We start from the raw sequence: 9,150 nt of genomic DNA, 5'->3' as shown, positions 1-9,150 counted from the left end.
GATAAGTTGATTGAAGAGGGTTCTTAATTCTAAGACCCTTAATTCTAAGGTACAAACTGATATCCTCTTTCTATCTAAATGCAAAAACCTGGACATTGTACCTAAGGGTCTTAGAATTAAGAACCCTCTTCAATCAACTTATCCCACAGAATATGCCAGAAAACTATGCCACACTTTATCTAAGAAACTGCTGAAACATCTTATCGGCGTTCTGTATTCCAAACAGAAGTTAATAAAGGTGGAACTCTCTGCACTGGAGAACTCCATCAGGAATCACCCGGCCTGGCAGAAGTTCCACAAGGAAAAACAAACCATTTACCACTCTCAACTGGAGTTACTGAAGAACCAGAAAAATAAAAAACTCTGCAACCTTTCCAACCTACAGGCCACCAATCAAAACAAGATCAACAACATTGTCAATCTTTCACAGCAAACACTCAGCCCAGCTGAGGAATCCGTCCTTTCACGGGGACTATCATTCTGCCCTGCCAAATCCCAACACATGATTCAGTTCTGCGGGGACCTGGAAGCATTTTTCCGCCGTTTACGCCTGAAGGAGTATTTTCATCACACACAAGAACAAGACAAAGTAGAACAAACTACATCCCCACAACACAACACCTCTCAACTTACTGGGGAACAACCATCACCCTCCAAACGCATCAATGAACAGAACATTGACCACCAACTACCACCGAAAAGAAGTTACACAAAAAGGGACTCCACATGGACCCCTCCTGATGGACGCAATACCACACTAGATCTGTACATCGAATGCTTCCGCCACAGAATCCAAACGGATGTGACCAGAAAACACCATCGCTTACAACAAAATCTAAACCATGCTGAAAGGAGAGCCATAGAAAATCTCAGGAACAACCCAGACATTATAATTAAAGAGGCAGACAAGGGTGGAGCTGTCGTCATCATGAACAAAACTGATTACATCCAAGAGGCCCACAGACAACTTTCCAATACTGCCTTTTACATGAAATTGGACTCAGACCCCACACAAGCATACAAAAAAGAACTGAACAAGATTATTAAGGAGCTACCCCTACACATCCAAGAACAGATCCTCACAAACACACCAGCGGAACCTCGGCCAGGAACTTTCTATCTTCTACCCAAAATACACAAACCAGGAAACCCAGGACGCCCCATCATCTCAGGTATTGGCACCATTACAGTGGGTGTTTCCGGCTATATGGACTCTGTTCTGAAACCATATGCTATCAGTGCTCCCAGCTACGTACGTGACACCACAGATTTTCTGAGGAAAATACAATATTTGAACAATCTTCCTAACAATACTATACTAGCCACTATGGATGTGGAATCTCTATATACCAACATCCCACACAATGATGGTTTACAAGCCATAAGGAACACCATTTCAGATAAAACCACAGCGGACTTTGCTACCAAACTCTGCCACTTTGTCCTTACCCACAACCACTTCAAATTTGGTGATGACCTGTTCCTCCAGATCAGCGGCACAGCCATGGGCACCCGCATGGCCCCACAGTATGCCAACATCTTCATGGCAGATTTAGAACAACGTTTCCTTAACTCCTACCCACTCAAACCTCTCCTGTACCTGCGATACATTGACGATATTTTTATTATCTGGACACATGGACAACAGACCCTGGAAACCTTCCACCAGACATTCAATGACTTTCACCCCACCATCAACCTAACAATGAACCAATCTATGCAAGAAATACATTTTTTGGACACTACTATAAAAATACAGGATGGACGTATAGACACCACCTTATACAGAAAACCAACTGACCGACAAACATATCTACATGCTTCTAGCTACCATCCCAAACATACCAAACAATCCATCGTATACAGCCAGGCCTTACGTTACAACCGCATCTGTTCCAACTCTACAGACAGAGAATCTCACCTAAGAGATCTACAGCAAACCTTTTTAGAACTAAAATATCCACCTGATGAAGTTAAACAACAGATCAACAGAGCCAGACAGATACCTAGAGAGAACCTGCTGCAAGACAGACCCAAAAAAGAAAATAACAGAACACCACTAGTCATCACATACAGCTCCCAAGCTAAAACAGTACAACGCATCATCAGAGATCTACAGCCTCTCCTGGACAATGACCGCTCCCTTTCTCAAGCTCTGGGAGGAAGACCTTTCATTGCCTACAGACAGCCACCCAATCTTAAACAACTCCTCACCCACAATAATACAACCACCAGACTTAACATGGACACTGGTACCAGAGCCTGCAATAAACCCAGATGCCAACTTTGCTGCCACATACACCCAGACAACACCATTACTGGCCCCAACAACATCCAACATACCATCTCAGGACTATTTAATTGCTCATCCTCTAACATTGTGTATGCCATCAAATGCCAACAGTGCCCTTCAGCTCTCTATATTGGACAAACAGGCCAAACCCTACGCCAAAGGATAAATGGACATAAATCTGACATCAGGAACCAGAAGACAGAAAAACCAGTAGGAGAACACTTCAATCTCCCAGGACATTCTATACAAGATCTCAAAGTAGCTGTCTTACTACAAAAGAATTTCAGAAATAGACTGGAAAGAGAAGTTGCTGAATTGCAACTTATCACCAAGCTCAAAACCATGGAGGGACCTGGTTTGAACAGAGATATCGGGTTCTTATCTCATTATACATGATAAGCGATCTTCAGCCATCTCAACCCTTGCTTTTTCATGCAAAACCTTTTGCAGTCGTTTGCGGTCATCAACAGCTATCAGTCAGTCAATCACCCATTTCCACCACCCTTCTGAGTGATCCCCCCTCCCCATCCCCACCCCTCCCCACCCCTTCTCTACATAAGTGCCTGGAAACTTCCATTTCACTGTATCTGAAGAAGTGTGCATGCACACGAAAGCTCATACCAAAATAAAAACTTAGTTGGTCTTTAAGGTGCTACTGAAGGAATTTTTTTATTTTACTTCGATCCAGACCAACACGGCTACCTACCTGTAACCAGAACTATGGAAGGCACCACATTATTCCTTTGGTGTGAAAACTTAACATTCCAAGAGAGCAAAGAAGTTTTATCTCCTCCTATCAAGCATAATTTTTTTGCCCAGATGTGGGAGGAAAATACCCAAAGTACCCACTTCCTTTTGAAAAGAGATGTCTTCCTACTGAGTTTGTTTACCTGTGAGTAAATAAAATAGCAAGAAGTGTGCATGCATGCAATGAGACCCATGTGATGTAGCCGCAAGCCCTTTCTTCTGAGTTGTGGTCTCCCTGCTCAGAGCTTAGACATAGCAGCACAAGACCTACAGGAACTGCAAAGGCCTTCTGCACTGTTGAGCTCCCAGCCAATCTGAACCATCCAAGGTACACCTGATTTGATCTAGAGGCCCTGATGGAAGAAGCTCAGCGCCTGAGGTCTGCCACCACAGGAATCCCTTTAGTGCTTAGCTGCATCCCTCAAGGATTAGAACCCCCCCCCCAATCCTGTGCACAGAACCCACTCCCCTTTTTTCACTCATCTCATATTAAGTGAAACATAATCACCTAGAGTGGGAAACTTAGATCCCATGGTATGCACTTTTAGATTCCTATGTAAACCCCTCCTCAAGGTGTCCAGACTGAGGGATATGAATATATTTGGGTTCAAATTCTGTGGGGAGGGCAGGGAAGAACATAAGTGTCAGAGAACAGCATGTGGCTGTTTCTCCTTCCACCCAGGGTTCTATTTTAGATAATGTTATTTCAAAAAGAAAGAAAGAAACATAACCACAATTGGAGGCAAAGGCACATTTGAATGTTATTTCTTGATTTAAATTCTCTTTCAAAAATGCATATTATGCCCATAGGGATCTGATAGTTTATCCATGGTTTTCACAGGAGTTTCATGTCTAACCTTACATGATAGGCTTGGGGGCAGCTATGGTCTGCTAGGCTTGTCTATTCAAAAAAGAATTTATAAAAGAATATTCCTATTTCCTTAGCTCTGTTTCTTGTATAATTTCATTACTGGGTATGTTGCGCTAAGTGGAAGAATTTAGTATAAATCTTGGGCAACATTACCAGTTTCTGAATGGGTGAGCTGAAGGGTTTTTATCACTTCTTAATTGCTTTTTTCCTTAAAAAGCGCTTAAGGCAGACTGCAAAGATTATGTGTTTTTAAAAAAGCCCAATACTGTTCCTGCAGAACAATTCACAGTGGGTCTTCCCTGCAAGCCACCATCCAAGAATTCAGAAGGCCCATGAACTAGGTAAGGTTATTTTAAGGATTACTGTTAAGAACAGGTAGCTGTACAGTGGATATATGAGCAGCTCTGGAGGGTGGAAATATATTGTGGGTGGGAAAGAAAGAAAGAAAGAAAGAAAGAGAGAGAGAGAGAGAGAGAGATTGAGAGAGAGATTGAGAGAGAGAGAGAGATTGAGAGAGAGAGAAGGTCCCACTTTTGTGGTAACTGTTCCTTCAACCTCCAATGCACTGAAGTAACAGCAGCAGGGGGAGCTCCAATATCCTTCAAAGCGACTGGATGAATGAAATGGAAATAAAGCTGGAGTGGAATGTGCCTGTTTTGGCAAGGCAGCCCCCTCCCCAATTCAGGAGCCTCAGGCCCTTTGTCAGGGAGAGGAGAGAGCAGCACTCTGCACAGGACGTCGCCTCACTTGAGACCTAGAAACCCTCTGAAAAATTACGTAGAGGGCACGGAAAACTTCCAGGCACATCTAGCAACCAGAAGGAGACTCGGAAGTTTTCCTGAGACTAGTTTTCTGATGGGTTTACTGGACTTTTACTTCAAAAGCAAAGACCAGACCAGAACATTTGTAACATTGAAGTTGTTTCCACACGAGTTGGCTGTTTGTGTGAAACTGCCAGCTTTGTTAATAATAATAATAATAATTTATTATTTATACTGCGCCCATCTGGCTGGGTTTCCCCAGCCACTCTGGGCGGTTTCCAACAGAGATATTAGAATACACAAATTTCTTAAAGATTAAAAGCTTCCCTAAACAGGGCCGCCTTCAGATGTCCTCTAAAAGTCTGGTTCATTCATTAACAGCAGGGAATCCGAGTGACTTTGCTGCCACTCCTCTGCATTTCAGAGTTTAAAGTGTTGTCTTCTTTACACATGGCATAGTGTATTTAAAATAGGGAAATTCAATTGTATGCCAGCATATCCAGTGTGAACGGGCAAAGGGCTTTTGAGGCTGAGGGAACCGGACACCATGTCTTTTAATTGGCAGCTTTCTCCCTGAAGCTGTCACCTTGCTGCGCAGCTTCGGTAGTTTATTTGCTCGTTGTTATTTCTCATTTATATTTATTCATTTAAAATAATGTCACATTTTCTTTCCATTTCCCCCCATAAAATGTATTAAACAGCCATAAAATTTGTAATAATTTGTGCAATTTGTAATCACCTCGCTTAAAAATTTTTTGTGGTAGTATGAGGGATGAAGACAACTGTTTTGGGGTTGGCTTTCTTGTAACATAGCTTTGTCAGAACTTTAGCAAGACAAAACTCCTTCAAGGTAATTGTGGGTCTGGGGACAGACTTCCTCCAAAATTTCATTCCACACCAGCAGGGTAATTCCTCCCAACTAAGGCATGGACATGAATAGCTGAAGACACAGCAGCTGCAGAGAGCAGCACATAAACACAGGTTCTGGTCCACGAGCGGCTGTCCTTCTTGGCAGGTGGCAAGAGGAGGCGCTCCCCAGGTGAGTGGCGCCCCCTGTGGGCAGAAGCAGGGCAACTTGGGAGCCGGGCTGCTGCCTGCCCATATTTTGTGGCTATGCTCTCACTCCCTGGGCCGCAAGGGCAGCGTCACAGGACTCCCAAACAGGTTTCGCAAACGTGGCAATGTGGAGAACTGAAGATAAGGCAGGGACCCTGTGGCGCAATGGGTCAGTGCACCCTGCTGTGGACCAGAATGTTGGTTTGAGTCCACTGAGGGGTGGCTTTGGGCAGGATTCCTTCACTGCAGCAGGTTGGACTAGATGACCACCATGGTCCCTTCCAGCTCTATGAAAGGGAGAAATGGAAATGGACAGATTTGCCCATCCCTATCTCCAAGCAGGGCTATTACGAAAAGAACCGATGGGTTTAGAGGCTCGCCTTTTTTGGCCCGAGGGGAACGCACATGCTTCACTCATGCTCTGGGGTCACAAGCAGCACCTGTACCCCCAGGAGGGGCTGCAGCCTATGGAAGAGCCCAGGTACCTCAGAAGCCGAACCCAGAGCAGGGCTTTTTGTGTGGCTGCCCCTGTTCTGTCGAGATATGGCCAGTGACCCGTCTGCGCTTTCTGGAAACAGCTGAATAAGCTTATGTTCTGACAGGGTTCCCCAGCTGGAGAAACGGGTCTTTAGTAGGATCCTATGCAATCGGACTTTTCTCATTCAAGCGATGAGAAATTATGTTCTCCCTGTGTGGCTGCTGAAAGTATGTGGAAAAGTAGGTGTCAGAAGGAAAACACGCCACCAAACCCAAGCAGAGCACTGCAGAAACGTTTAAAAAACGAAGGGAAAAGCAGTTTCAGAAAGAGTGGGAGATAAGATGGTCCAGTTCCAATTCTAACTGACTAAAGGAAAGTTTATATAAAAACAACCACTTGGTTAGTGACTCATGAGGAAAGAATCTATCCTTTTTCTTAAGGGAAGCCCTTGGAAATAACATGACTAATAAGAGGACTGATCTTGTCTAACTGGCCACAAGTTAAATTTGACAGCAATTTCAGCTTAAAATATATACATAATATGCCTGATAAAAGCTAGCTGTAGCCTAAAAGTTCAGGTCAATAAATAAGCCAGGAACCAACTGCTTGTTACATGCAAATATGTGTAACAGAGCCCCAGGGCCTTGGGGAAAAAATAGCTAGGGGAAGAAGACATTAACTCTCTCCCTGCTGTTTCTCTGCTCAAATCACACCCCAAGTCTCAACAGAGAAAAATGGGAAGGCAAAATGCTATACATATGCTTCTATGATCTACATTATATTCTTTCAAACCTTTTTTTTTAAAAAAAACACCCTTGCATTTAATATGTAGTTAAGCAGTTCATGGAATTACAGAATTGTTGAGTTGGAAGGGACCTGAGGGTCATCTAGTCCAACCCCCTGCAATGCAGGGATCACAGCAATACTATCCATGATGGAGGGCCATCCAACCTTATCTTAAAAAGCTCCAAGGAAGGAGAGTCCGCAACCTCCCCAGGGAAACCATTCCACTGCTGAACAGCCCTTACTGTCATAAAGTTATTCCTGATTTTTAGTTGGAATCTCCTTTCTTGTAACTCGAAGCCATAGAATCATAGAGTTGGAAGAGACCACAAGGGCCATCCAGTCCAACCCCCTGCCAAGCAGGAAACACCATCAAAGCATTCCTGAGAGATGGCTGTCAAGCCTCTGCTTAAAGACCTCCAAAGAAGGAGACTCCACCACACTCCTTGGCAGCAAATTCCACTGTTGAACAGCTCTTACTGTCAGGAAGTTCTTCCTAATGTTTAGGTGGAATATTCTTTCTTGTAGCTTGGATCCATTGCTCCGTGTCTACTTCTCCGGAGTAGCAGAAAACAACATTTCTCCCTCCTCTATATGACATCCTTTTATATATTTGAACACGGCTATCATATCACCCCTTAACCTTCTCTTCTCCAGGCTAAACATACCCAGCTCCCTAAGCCGTTCCTCATAAGGCATCGTTTCCAGGCCTTTGACCATTTTGGTTGCCCTCCACTGGACACATTCCAGCTTGTCAGTATCCTTCTTGAACTGTGGTGCCCAGAACTGGACACAGTATTCCAGGTGAGGTCTGACCAGAGCGGAATACAGTGGTACTATTACTTCCCTTGATCTACATGCTATACTCCTATTGATGCAGCCCAGAATTGCATTGGCTTTTTTAGCTGCTGCATCACACTGTTGACTCATGTCAAGTTTGTGGTCTACCAAGACTCCTAGATCCCTTTTACATGTACTGCTCTCAAGCCACCGGTTCAAGTCCTACTCTATGGAGCAGAAAACAAGCCTTGCTCCACCTTCCAAAGTTCAAAATCTAAATACAATATTGCAATAAAGAATACATATAATATCACTGCAACACAAGGCTAAACAATTAATGATCAACAATTAACAGTTTGTGTAACATACATCAACATTTACCAAATAAGCCCAAATAAGAATGTCCTGGGAGACTGAAGTGTTCTCCTACTGGTTTCTCTGTCTTGTGGTTCCTGATGTCAAATTTGTGTCCATTTATCCTTTGGCGTAGGGTTCGGCCTGTTTGTCCAATATAGAGAGCTGAAGGACACTGTTGGCATTTGATGGCATACACAATGTTAGAAGATGAGCAATTAAATAGTCCTGAGATGGTATCTCCCAGGACATTCTATACAAGATCTCAAAGTAGCTGTCTTATTACAGAAAAATTTCAGAAACAGACTGGAAAGAGAAGTTGCAGAATTGCAACTCATTACCAAGCTTAAAACCATGGAGAGACCTGGTCTGAATAAACACATCGGATTCTTATCTCATTATACATGATAAAGCTTTCTTTAGCCATCTCACCCCTTGCTTTTTCCTGCAAGACCAATTGCAGTGGTTAACAGTCGTTAACAGTCGTCAACAGGTTTACCACTCCTATCAGCCCCCTACCATTTCCACCCCCCCTATATATAAGGGTCTGGTGACTTCTGTTTCATTGTATCTGAAGAAGTGTGCATGCACACGAAAGCTTATACCCAGAACAAACTTAGTTGGTCTCTAAGGTGCTACTGGAAGGAATTTTTTTATTTTTTGTTTCGACTACAGAAAACAGATTATCCAAACAGATCATCCTTTAACACATCAGCTTTTTTATAATTGAAATCATTACAGAGCATTTGCTCATATTTCGTCTGAGTGATATTAGAAATAAATACAATGTTTAGGGATTGGATATTATAATGGTCTAAAAGTAAGGATACTTCACAGAAAACTTTAACTACAATGCAATGAAACTTACTATGGTAGGGTTTTGGTTTTTTACTGTACATCAAAGCTAATATAAATGGAGAGTTATAAAAACCCACTATTGAAGTTTTAAATAAGAATTGCCAACCTTGCAGGCACTAAGTTGAATTAGATCAGCCTGCTGGCTTTGAAGGTGCATTAAATTAGATGG

General features: G+C 43.0%; 1 long non-coding RNA gene across 1 annotated transcript; it reads left to right on the top strand.

Moving 5' to 3' along the window:
* The first annotated feature begins 2,631 nt into the window (after positions 1-2,631).
* Positions 2,632-5,388, top strand: LOC148684947 (uncharacterized). Its single transcript, XR_015950921.1, has 2 exons — positions 2,632-3,185; positions 4,189-5,388. It is a non-coding gene; the product is annotated as an uncharacterized LOC148684947 (long non-coding RNA).
* Positions 5,389-9,150: the final 3,762 nt, after the last annotated feature.

Source organism: Zootoca vivipara, chromosome 7, assembly GCF_965207765.1.
Source record: "Zootoca vivipara chromosome 7, rZooViv2.hap1.1, whole genome shotgun sequence".
Taxonomy (NCBI): Eukaryota; Metazoa; Chordata; class Lepidosauria; order Squamata; family Lacertidae; genus Zootoca; species Zootoca vivipara.
This window is presented reverse-complemented; position numbering and strand designations above follow the sequence as displayed.